The sequence below is a fragment of the Triturus cristatus genome, chromosome 2_2, assembly GCF_964204655.1.
Source record: "Triturus cristatus chromosome 2_2, aTriCri1.1, whole genome shotgun sequence".
In the NCBI taxonomy this organism is placed as follows: Eukaryota; Metazoa; Chordata; class Amphibia; order Caudata; family Salamandridae; genus Triturus; species Triturus cristatus.
Genome location: NC_140582.1, coordinates 252,765,588 through 252,778,729, shown reverse-complemented (window position 1 = coordinate 252,778,729; position 13,142 = coordinate 252,765,588). Strand labels below are relative to the sequence as shown.

At 40.4% G+C, this 13,142-nt stretch overlaps 1 long non-coding RNA gene across 1 annotated transcript in view; it reads left to right on the top strand.

The window, feature by feature from the left end:
- Window positions 1-13,142, top strand: part of LOC146862099 (uncharacterized) — a 212,192-nt gene that overhangs the window by 177,693 nt on the left and 21,357 nt on the right. The window contains exon 2 of the long non-coding RNA XR_014978378.1: window positions 4,253-4,341. This is a non-coding gene — a long non-coding RNA (uncharacterized LOC146862099). The remainder of the gene's footprint in view (window positions 1-4,252; window positions 4,342-13,142) is intronic.

Here is a 13,142-nt window from a genome sequence, read left to right as displayed (position 1 = left end):
GCGGTGCGATCGGCGTGGAGACGGCGGAGTCAGCCGTTACAATATCGAACCAGTTCCTTTGACAGGAAAAATCCACACGCACTCCCTGGAGTGATTATCCATTCATTTTAATCAATTTCATAACATGGCATGGCACATCAAGCAGGTTAACCCAACGCGTTTCAGTCTTCTCAGACCTTGTTCACGGGTAACGGACATTTTTTTCTTTACCTTTTTGTATATGTCTTAGTCACATGATATTACATCATATCCTGCTTAGCATTGTGGGCCTTGTAGTGCACATAATTCTGTTACGGTTGATTAACTAAAAATCATTTTCATGAGTGTTGTTTGCAACTATGCATCACAATATGATAGTCTTTGGGGAGACTAGGTTAGCCGGTAATAATGTATTCAAGACATATACAAAAAGGTAAAGAAAAAAATGTCCGTTACCCGTGAACAAGGTCTGAGAAGACTGAAACGCGTTGGGTTAACCTGCTTGATGTGCCATGCCATGTTATGAAATTGATTAAAATGAATGGATAATCACTCCAGGGAGTGCGTGTGGATTTTTCCTGTCAAAGGAACTGGTTCGATATATATATATATATATATATATATATATATATATATATATATATATATATATATATATATATATATATATATATATATATATATATATATATATATATATTATCTACTGGCGGTCGCCAGTAGATAGTTATAGTTAGGACCGTGTTTCCATAGGAAATCCGCAACATTCTATTTTGAATAACTTTGGCGCCGATTGTCGAATCCTCGCGAAATTTCCAAATAGGTGGTGCGCTCCGCTCCGCTCCTTCCCTGAAAGTCTCGGGGGGATTCGTCAAGCGGGGGCTGAGAAAAAGGGGGGGTCCCAAAACGCGTTTTCCCATGCATTTTTCCATAGGACCTTTAGTCCAAGCTGCAGCCCGAACGGCTGAACAGAATTACTTGAAATTTGGCAGAGAGGTAGTCCTCAGGTCAGGTATGTGCCTTTTGCAGGTCTGGTGTAAATCTGTTCAGTATTTCCTGAGAAAATAGCATTTAAATTAATATATATATCTATAGGCGCGCTCCGAGCGCGTACCGTAAGCTTACCGTACGCGCACGCTGCCGTGCGCGAGCGCGATTCTGATTGGTTGTTAGACCTTAGTAAACATTCGAATCGGTCGAAACCAGGAAGTGTCAGCCGCCATTTTGTCTCTCGCAGTCTGAGGGGGTGAAAAACAAAGGTGGATAACGTGAAAAGGGGGCAGGCTGGACAGTTCCTGACCCCCTAGCCTTGGTGAGGGGGTCCCAGAAGGACCCCCAAGGGCAAAAATGTATTTTAATTTTTTTACGAAAAATCGCGGAGTGCGCGTAGCGTACGCGCACGGTAGAAACGGAAAAATTCCGCGAATTACGTAACGTTGGCGCACGGTGCACGAAGCGCACCGTGCGCGCACGGTACGCGCACGGTGAAAAAACTTTAAAAAAAAAAATACATAACTTAGCATTTAAAAAACCGTACAAATTCACTGAAAAAACCATAGGTTTCACACACATTATAGTTAGGAATTAGCATTTAAAAAACCTTGCAAATTCACTTAAAAAACCATAGGTTTCACACATGTTATAGTTAGCTGGGCATTTCACTCGTGAAAAACCATTGAAATTTGTACGTTATAGTTAGTGCAGGCAACTATAACTCACGCGACCGCAATCCTCTGTTGATGCTAATACTGTATTTAGACACTTATTTACCCATGTCTCTTTCCATTCATTTTTAGCTATACATATATTACAAATATTTTTTTTTCAGAAAAACACATATGTCATCAGTGATGTAATATCTGATGTCATCAGCAGAGGATTGCGGTCGCGTGAGTTATAGTTGCCTGCACTAACTATAACGTGGAAATTTCAATGGTTTTTCACGAGTGAAATGCCCAGCTAACTATAACATGTGTGAAACCTATGGTTTTTTAAGTGAATATATATATATATATAACAAAATAAAATTAGACATAATATAGGGTAGATTTAAAAGAACCTTCGTTGAAAAATGAACACCTTCAGGATGATACAGTGCTGCATTGCTATATTTTATATTTTATGGAAAAAGGAAGACATTTTATGATCACGATGGAATAATGACTTTGCCTTGTTCATGTGTTCACGTGTTTTCAAACTTAGCAGCATTTACAGTAGACCACTTCCACTTTTGTACTTTTGTCTCTGACAAATGTTTGAGGACACAAAATGTGTGTGATATACATAAACAGTAAGATGGAAAAAGCCTCCTTCATCTCAATTTTCAATCTCATTCCAATTAGAGTCCTATATCATTGTCACCACAGTGGATAACTATAATGGGCAGATCGCCACAATTACTAACAGAGGAAAGTAGTGGGAGTAACTGATTCCATTTCAAACCTCTGTCACTAATCCGTGTTAGTTCAACTCCTTTCAAACCTAATTCATTTTCAACACTTACTTTCTTAGCTTGGTGTCTGGCCCAAAAAATAAAACTGTGCCCAACCAATGAAATCCTAACCATCTTGCACAAACACTCACATACAAGAATAAGGAACATGAAGCAGACAAACAAATATATAAAGTGTTAGATGATTGACCATTAAGAAACTACACCAGACCAACAGCTTACAATTCTTCTTTTAAATACAACTTGGGCTACTAATGTGGCACAATACTACCAAAAACTAAAACGTGGTAAAAAACATAAGCTAGTCTGCAGCAATGACATTTAAAACGTATTAGAAAGGCATATGACACATGTTTGTGGTGACATGATAATAACAATGAATAGAAAACTAGATAAGAAATAAAATTAAGAATTATCATCATCATGTCGAAGTGTTCTGAAAAACCTAACAGAAATCAAATATCTTGCTAACTTTAATCAAACAAACAAAAACCTTTTGAAAAAAAGTATATTGGACACATACTACGCAAAGAGAAGTCAATTATTAGAGAAAAATATGCCTCTATGAAGTTGCTCAGTTCTCATAATATGGAAACAATGGGACAAAAGATGTAAACACTGGTTAATTTCGAGTAGAAGGTACCAATGGTTGTTTATTACATCAAAGTAAACCTACTGCTAATAATCATCATAATCTAAGTTGTAACACCGGAGAAAAGAAAGATTTTTACTATTTAGCACTTCTTAAACTATTTGAACCCTGGCACAAAGAATAAGAACATATAGGTCCCTTATAGGTCCCTTTCAGTTTAATTTTCTCCTATTTCAAAGTGTCACATTTACCCACAGCAGGCATCTTGCACCTAGTGGCCTGTAGACACAGGGCCATATTTATAATATTGTGTTATAGCAGAAAAAAATGGCCATTTGTTTAAAACGAAGTAAATTAAAATGAAGAACCATGCTTTATAAAATATTTAGACATAATTGGCTTAATATGAAGTGGAGTAAAACATTGACTCAATGTTGCATAGAAATGTTTTTCTGCACTTTAAATGTATCCCATAAAAAAAAAAAAATGTTGTCAGTTATAAATATGGCTCAGTGTATACAGGCCACAGGGAGGAAAGCTAGAGGTAGGTGTGTGTAGTCTTTTCTATCAATGGCTGAATGTAGGGTTTAGAAACCAGGGATGAAGTGTCTTCTCAAATTTTCAAGTTTTGAAAAATCCAAATATCCTTAATACTAATTATACCGATGGGATCATCAGAAATGTTACCCAGCTATGGAAGTGTGGCATTAAATCCTCCCTAAACAGATATTAAAGATAAAGACTGCATTTTTTCTAAATATGTGTTTATTGGTATGTTTACAGTACTGTACATTTACATATCATGATAATACATCATTATGTCCTTTTCGTCATGCCACCCCAGGGAGTGGTTCCTCAGGAAATTAACTTTAGTGTAGTCGAAATGTGTTATTGATCACATTCCCACTGTGTCCCATCATCAGGACGTATGTAACAACAATGTGCAGCCTCCAATTGTACAGTATGTATATACTATGATAAAACACTAAAAGCAATAACATAAACAACAGTTCAAACAGTGGGTTCCAAGTGAACTAGCATCCAGCACAACTAACAGGTGAGAGGTCGGGAGCCAGGAGCCAGGGAGGCACCCCAGTTCAATGCGCTTGAATGATGATGACTAAAGCGTGGTTACATTTTGAATGTTTTAGATTATTTAGAAGTACAAATGAAGAACAGATGGCAGAGATCCTTTGAGAATAAAATGTATTTATATGCTTGATTTGCAGGAATAGGACTTTCGTTCTCGAAATCTGTGCATGTCGAATGGTGACAGACTGATACACTGTTTCCCTGTCAATTGGGAGTAAATTGAAATGTAAGTCTATAAGTCAAAGACATATTAATCGACGTTGATGCTAGGGATAGTAGAATGTTATTTTCAGGTGGCAATCACTAATTTTAAAAAATGTAATAGCTTGTTTCCAACTTAGAATTCAGTAGGAATGCAAGTCTGGCCACTTTCCAAATATGCTTCTGAGAGTCTCTTCCCTCGAATCGGCACGAAGGGCTCTAAGTACTCTTCGCAGGCTAACGTTGTTGTCTTTATATTTGTTTTCTGACACTCTTGATCTAAAAATGTAAACAGCTTATTGTCATTTTCGGGAATGATTCCATATATAACAGCAGGGCTGGTGGAAGTGTGATTCCACATTTAAAACAGCCTTCTCGGTGTTAGGGAATCTCTCTTGTGATTCCTTCTTGAACACCAGCGTGCATCTCCTGCTTGGTAAGTGGAGTGACTGCCATTTTTTCGTCTGACTACGGACAGCTTTAACTCCATGGCACACCCCACGGTACCCCTGTACAACACACAACAAGCACACACATACACTTAAGTGGGTTCAGGTCGGCCCACTCAAGACATTTGTTTATTTAGGCGAGCCCTCCTAAGGCATTGGCTCGCTGAGATGTCCATGATGTTTTGGGACCAGCCCATGTCATATGGCGGATGCCTCCATTTATTGTAACCAAACTTTGTATCAGTGTGTAAAGTAATTTTTCCCAAGGAGGACCTCTGTAGTGCTCTCCTCTTTGCCCTCAGATTTCTATGCCACTGGCCTTGTCTCCACCACTGCCACCACCATCATGAAGCATCTGGCTCCATCCCTTGTACAACCATCCAACACTGCTGGCAGACATGCACGCTGAGGGAATTCAGCCAGGCACATGTTAAGAGGCTATGTTACAATCATCTGGCCCACCATTAAGATGTAGAAGGAAGAAGCTGGGCTTGGACTCACTGTCCGTGGGCGTGGACTGGCTGTGACAGGGCTTCCGTGACTCCAGGAAGAATGCATCTCCTTCCCATCCAGCCTCTCAGCCTCCACCACCTCCCTTCAGCCGCACCCAGTCCTACTGCTGCACAGTGTAGCCCAAGAGTGGAAGCTGAAGTAGGTACAGATGGCGTGATTAGGTCACTGGTCCAGGAGAGGAAAATGTGATGTGCGCGCAGAGTGAAGTTTGTGCGCCTCGGGCCGCTGTGAACTGTTATTAGGTAGGTGGTGCATTGAAGCAGGTGCCATAATGCAGGATGGCAGGGAGGTGTGGGAGTCTGGCAACAACAAGGATGGGCAGGTGACCGGAGTAACTGTATCTCACCGGAGGACACTATGAACTGTGTGCAGTGGGTGCAGCCTACCTGGCTCCATGGCTCTTAAGAGGGCAGGTACAGCTCTTCTACTGAGCACACCTAGCTTACACTGTGTCTTGACTCAACTGTAGGTTGTGTGTGTGCAGGCTGGGGGAAGATGCAGCACTGCAGTGGTTAAGTTTGTATCTGTGAAACAACGAGACCGGATTTCAATTTCTGCGTCCGCTCTTGAACACGTTGTGTCCTCAAGGAAATCACCTTATGTGTCTGTGCGTCATTGCCTTTATCTGTGCATTCCGGTAACCCTTACAGTATGGCCATGCACGGGGCTTTAATGATATATGAATATATAATAAAAATACTTTTGTTGTTTAAATCCAAATGTGCACGGCATTCATAGACAGTATCACTTCCACTTCCAGGTTTTTTGTCTTCCCCTCCCCCCCAGTGATTTCTATGGTTCATCGGCGCTGCAAGCAGGGGTTATGGAGTGCTGCAGCACCCCAAAACTAACTATGCTGGGGTTCAGATGGTGAATGAGCAATAAAGATGCCTTCAAATTATTCTTTTATTTTATCACATTTGCTGTGCCTTCAAAGACAGAGGTCAATGTCAGACAGTCTTCTGGCAAATTGCTGCTTATTCTTTAAAAACATGGAAATTGTTTTTTCTTTCTCTGAAGGCAAAGTGAAAGTATTTTGTAAAGTGAACTATGTGACAATCTTGCTGGGATACAAAGAGAAAGAAAAGCTGCAGGATGGCATTTGTTTCTAACACACAGCAACATTTAAATGCCTTTAAATAAACTGTACATATCTTTCAAACAATGTCAGCAGTGAATAATAGAATAAAATGAAGCTCATTTTTTTGTAATTCTTAACTGTGATGGAAGCAAAGATTTTAACAGGATCAAAACTATGAGTTCGCAAAACTCATGTAATTCTGTGTAGAGTAATCATGCAGATTTACCTAACATTTCAGCGACATTATACTCAGTGGCAGTCGATACTTATAGCATAGAGGGAAGTGGACGGGACACAAATGCACAATAAAGACTGACTCACATCCATGCATTCATACACACACACACATATCTATTTACAACACTCACTCCCATATATTCATGCACACACACAAACGAACCAAACATTACAAAAAAATCACACCTATCCACTCAGCTCTGCCTCGGAAGTCCCAGGAGGGTTGAGAGTGCAGCTTCCCTCATTGGCCTGCAAAGACACCAGTCCCTCCTCCTCACAGAGGCATGCAGTCAGTGAGAGTTGCTGACCCCACTCCACTCTGACAAGCCGTAAGCACTTCCGGGCTAAGAACTCAAGAGCCCAGATCTGAGGCAATCAGTGATGCCCCCCCCCCGATCACGTGGGGGAGGACCCCGAGGTGCTTTGCAAGGCTGAAGATGTTACGCTCACAGGAGCTGTGACATCTTTAACCCGGCAAAGTTCAGCTCAGGCAGGCAGGAGCCTGCACACTTAGTACATGTCTAGCCCCTGGCTGCCTGACCTAAAAATATAGAATCTGTCAGGCTTACCTTTGCTCAGCCTGACAGACACTCTTCTTTTTGAGCAAAAGGTGAGGGGGCACAGCTCCTTTGCCCATTAGGACTAGCCGCTGCTGATTATACTTCAATTACATGGGAAGAGTCATTCTACGTTTATTGCTATTTCATAGTGCAAGATGAATTTTGTGTTAAGAAATATCACTAAATGTAGCCGAACAAGAATAGCAAGCACAAGCAGTCGTTCGCAATTGCTAAATAGGCTCTTGTGGTAGGATTTATTCTCACAAATTACTCTTAATTATGCGAGGACAAGTTATCATGTAAGAATCGGTAATTCTGCATCAAAGAGTGATGTAACATTAACGGCAGCACCCCACTCTGAAAATTGTTCAAGCACCACTGCATTGGTTGTCTGCCTCTCAGTGCTACGAGATTGGACATGTAATGAGCGCTGATAAGAGAACAAAAGGGAGGCAGCTGGCAGCCTATCATACACCGCCTGCTCTATCCATGCTTTTGAGGAGCCTTTCTTCTGAATAACAAAATCACAGCAATTACTTTATGATTGCCATGTTCGATTTTCAATTTTGATTAGTAGTTCAATTCTATATTAGTATCTATGCATCTGGCTGGATGGCTCAGTGAGATAAGCGGTCACCGCTGGAAGATATGGGGTGATTTGCAGATTACGAGTTTGAATCCTGGCAAGGTTGATTCAGCCATCCATATTTACTAAAATCAGTAAACAACAATAGGAGCAGCTGTTATTTACAACTCTTAGCAGTATCAAAGAGCAACAGAGTACCTAGGCACACACGGTAATTAGTAGGGGAAGTGTAGGATATGGATAAGAGGACATCCATGGAGGGAGAAAGCAAATAATAATAATACCTTGTGGTTTTCTATAGCAGCTGCTATTGCAGGCTGGAAGTTTGAAACAACATTAACTATTAGGGCTGGCACATGAAGCTGCTTTCTGCACTTTACTTGTAAAAGAACAAGACAACAAAATTGCAGAGCAGCTGATATCTATTCCTTGTGCAACTACAGTGCTCACTTGCATGGGAGCTTCATGAATTATGTGGCGAAAAAATACATTTTAAACAGGTACCTACATTAGCATAGCCAGTGTATCATGGGTCCTTGTGCAAAGAAGGAAATGGGTCCTCTGGATGCTGTGGGAGTTATAAAATACAGCAATAATCAGGGTTCAGTGGCCCTCTCAGGCTTCTGGAACCCGGTAGGACAGCACCTGCTGCACCAATGGAAGCTATAAACCTGGGTATGTAGTAAAAATTTGTTGCACAGGTACGGTTATTTGTATTTCTTGGCCCACAGTTCATAAATATATCAAACTTTTTTTCAGATTCTCTGAATTCGTGGTGGTGTGGCGTTTTTCTACCTAGTAGAATGTGTTTTGCTTGATGACTAAGACTGCAATGATATTTTGACACACATGTAAAAATGTAGCTGGCATGGCTAGATTATGACAGCACTTGTAGTATTTTTAATTTCAAGTTCAAAGTATACAACCTGAGTTAAATTAGATATATTTGATAAGAGAAGACCAAGCCTGGATGGTCCTGAATTCACATGTAACCAAAGAGTTCTGGGATTATTTTCAGTATCATTATCTTATATTTTGGTGTCTTGGATTAGCATCAGTTTGAAAAGGAGAAGTCGTCAGTATATGCTCTGCAATGTTGAAGGTGGGCAAGAGGAGGAGTATCAATGCGGAATCCAAGTTACCTTTCCTGGAAATGCTCCATGCATTCACCAATATACTGCTAGTGATTCTCATTCACCAACATTATTTATTAGAAAATCTTCTTGCACTTTATTTAGAAGAAAGTTTATTTATTCATTTTGTTTCCAGTTTGATACTTAAAAATCATTTTTTGTCTTCCTTCTTCAAAATCACCAAATATTATCCCAAAATAATTATTTCATCCAACCAGTAGCATTTATTATTTACTCAATGCTTTTCACTTTATGCTTCACCACGAGTACACGCCAAATACCTAAAATTACAACAAAATTATTCTTGAATATTATTAACACAAGTAAAAATTAATACGTGCATCCTATCATATCTCTCCTTTTCTCTAGCTCAAAAACAAGTTATATTTGGTTATGTTACTATAAAGTTATTTGCTGAGTAACAATTTTTTATTTCGATTGTATCCTAGTTTATTTCTTACATTGTTATGCTGAGACAATCCGACGTTTCTATATACGGTTTCATAAAAGAGGTTGAAATTATTTATTGCAGACTTTCTGCTGTTACTTCTTGTCACTACAGGAAATTACAATCTTTTGTGTGGTATACCATGGATTTTTGCTTTAACTGTTTTTGCTGGCTGCATAACTCTGAGCAATTTACCCCTGCTAACCAGTGGTAGAGTTCCTGTGCTCCATGTATAAATAGGGATCCCCTGTTATAATAGTTCCTTGGGCAGGGAACCACAATATTATATGTACGAAACCCCTAAAGCTATGCACATTCAAAATTCCCGATGACTCCCTATATGGGCCAGCAAACTGATTGTTAAAAACTGAACATACTTTATTATATCAACATGTCTTTAAAAACCATGATATACAAAAATGGGTATTATCAGAATACCTAAAATATTAAAAACTGCAGTCACATCTGCATTCATCACGCAGTCACATGACAATAAACCATCAGGGCACGATGATTTCAATGTCTGATATTTCTTATTTTTTTCTATCAGGACTTGATAGGTTCAAAACTTTTTATAAAACATCATCACATCAAATTATGCCTGATACAACATAACATTGTCACTGTAAGATAGAAGTCATGGATCAATTTGTTGATGAATCTTCAGAAATTCAAATCTACGCACGTTTTGTCGCCTCAAGCGACTTCATCAGGAAAACCACAGAATTAGATAGTAGAACACCTGAAAATATACAACATCAAGCTGAGCCCATTAATTTTTCAATTACTATGATTCTAAAAAAATGAATTCACAAATAACATGGTTACTTTACCTAAAAATAAGCCCCTTCATCTTATGGAAATAAAAGAAGAGGAGTGAATCAGAAGAAGAACACACCTTTATATTTACCATTAAGAAGGGTTCAATAAGAGGACTCCTGGAGAAAGACTTATATAGACACATGTATCATCATAATAATTTGAGATACATAAGTCCTGAGCTTTCACTGAATAAAAGACCATAGTGTGAAGTACAGAAGAGTTTCATAATTAAATTCTGAAGTGATCCACCCATTCAAATAAAGTGATTGCAGCTTGTACGAAGGATGGCGCAACTGTGACAATTATCTCTTACCTGTCAGATAGATGGAAATCGCACTAAAAAGGATAAAAAAGGTAGTTCGGTCAGACCACTGCAGGGAAAGGAAAAAATCCACAAGCGATTGTAATATCAGGTATCAATCTATGCAGATGTAATGAGCAATAAAACAGCTCTAAAAAACGTACGCAATAAAAGAGGAGAGGCATAAAATATACCTTTATTCATTATGATACTTGATGTGAAGTGACTTAATGGAGACAGAACTCACTGTTCCCAAGGTTGCAAATAAACTGTGTGATGTGTGGAATACAAACAAACTCTTGTTCAATGGATTCTGAATTAAAAAAAACACAATTGTCAAAGAAGAACAAGGGTAGGGGAATGAGAGAACTTGTCAAGTTTCTAATGCAAATGACCGAGTTTGTGTTTATAACAAACCGAATGGTCACATGGTATAATCTACATATAAATAATGAAAGGCCGCCTGGACGGTATAGAATAAAAAACAATTACGCTAAAGGACTAATTCATCTCCTTGTCATCCAATCGATGTAGAGATGTAGAGAATGTTGATAATATCACTTGATCTTAGGGATATGTGGCCGTAGGATACGATCTATGTACTTAGATAGAGGTTCAGTTATTGAACCAATAGTGGCAACAATTTGACGCAAAGGAGGGTCTATGGTGCTCTGATGTATTTTGGGAATGCCATAAATATTTTCCATTCCGGGGTTGTTGGCGTTCTTTTTTGTTTAATGCCAAAATTCATCATCGAGGCGGAAACCTTTGGCATTCATTGCCAGTTGACTACAGAGATTCTTACCGGATGCTGGAATTCTCTTCTCTTACGAGCCAGGGACTGATTGCCCTATTATTCAACTCTAAGAAATTTGAATCGTGATTTTCGCAATCAACCAATTGCATGCCAGTATTTCCAGCTAATTTTACCTGGTGTTGTCTTATCTTGGAGGTTTGGCCCCTTTCATCATATGATGCCTCATCCCATATCTGAGAGATGATTCAGGATTCCTCTCAATGGCTTTCAATCTGACTCCATCCAGGGCTGGAGGAGTCACTTCGAATTGGCTGTCTACATTTATTTCATATACCAGTCCTGAGAAAGTTTCTTCAATTATGCATACCGTCAATGCTTCATTGCCCTGCTCATGTTCTTAGTCTCTTCACCCTTTAACTAATAAGAAGGCAGACAAAGGGTGTTTAGAGAACCTTATGTATTCAAAAAGGGACGGACCTACACTAACCTATATTGTATATATGTATATTTAGTTTTCATGTTTAGGTCTCGCCTGAACCAGCGCGCATGCGCTGCTCTGCGAGGCTTTAGTAAGGGCTTTAAACCTCTGAAAACACGCTTGTGCTTTTTTGTTAATCTCCCCCTATTGGCCTTTGCATGCGTCTTTCTAAGAAAGACAGCACACAATTGGCCCAAGGTGGGTGCATATCCCGCCTTCTCTGGTCCCTGGCCTAGGGTCTGCGGTAGCGAGTAGCAGCGCCATCTGTTTCCCATTATCTCGCAGCGTCTCGCGGTCTCGTTAATTGGAAACAGATGGGCAAATGCGTTGCTTTCACTTTCGCCGCCACCTGGCACACCCAGCCACGCTTGTGTTTTCTAGCTTCCAGTCCTGTTTCTGTCTGTTCTAATGTCCTGCAGTTAATTTAATAACCTCGGATTACAGTCAGCCGTGCCGGACAGTTAAACACAAGAAACAAGTTTGTACAGTGCACATGTGTGTACAGACAGCAAGGCTGGTCTGAGAGCCTGGGGTGATGAAGGTTGTCATATTCTCCAGTGAAGCAGCACACGGTGCTAGAATCAATGCCTTAATCAGAAGCAGCTCTGGGCCGTTCAGATACATCACGCACTAACCGCTCTCCAATTCCTTTTAAGGAATACATATCATACATATATAAACTGACATAAATATCGCTGTGCCGTTACGGGACATCAAGTGGGATAAATGCCTTTCTCTCCGCGGCTATCGACTGGTTCAATACCTGCTCCGGAGATGCTGTGAGCAGCGTTATATGGCTGATTGAGTTATGACAGAGGCAGCCCAACAGGAGAGGCGGGTGAGAAGGGACCAGGGCCGGCCGCAGACAAACGATGATGTAGCAATCACTTTAAAGAGCCATCTCCAAGATATTTTTTGGGGGCTGGGGGCGTGTTGCTGTGAGGAGTGTGTTTGTGTAACGTGTAGTGATGCGCCAATGACCGTTTGCCCGCTTCCTTCAATGCTGCCTCGGCTGACGGTCATGTCGGCTGAGTGCCGCTTACAGGGACCGTCCTAGGGTAGTGGATCGGGTGACCGAGGCAAGAACGAGACCTTTCTGCCCAGCATAGCGAGCTGCTCCCTGGACGGCGCCTCTCTGTGCCACCGCCTCTGCCCACTGCACCGCAATGAGAGACTATGACCAATCGATCTCTTACCTGGGAGAGTGGGGGGTCTTCCAGCTCACCATCTTCTTCCTGGTCAGCACCAGCACGATCACCAACGGCTTCAATGGCATGTCCGTCATGTTCCTGTCCACCCCGGATCACCGCTGCATGTGTAGCTGAAAGTTATATTGCTTCCAATTTTTCCATTCTACCACGTAAAAGTAGAATATCTGAATCTAACTGAAGGGGCATACTGGAAAAATTAAGTGAAGTAGGATCAACATACATTTTCATAAGTAATAGGCCTTGTGATTGT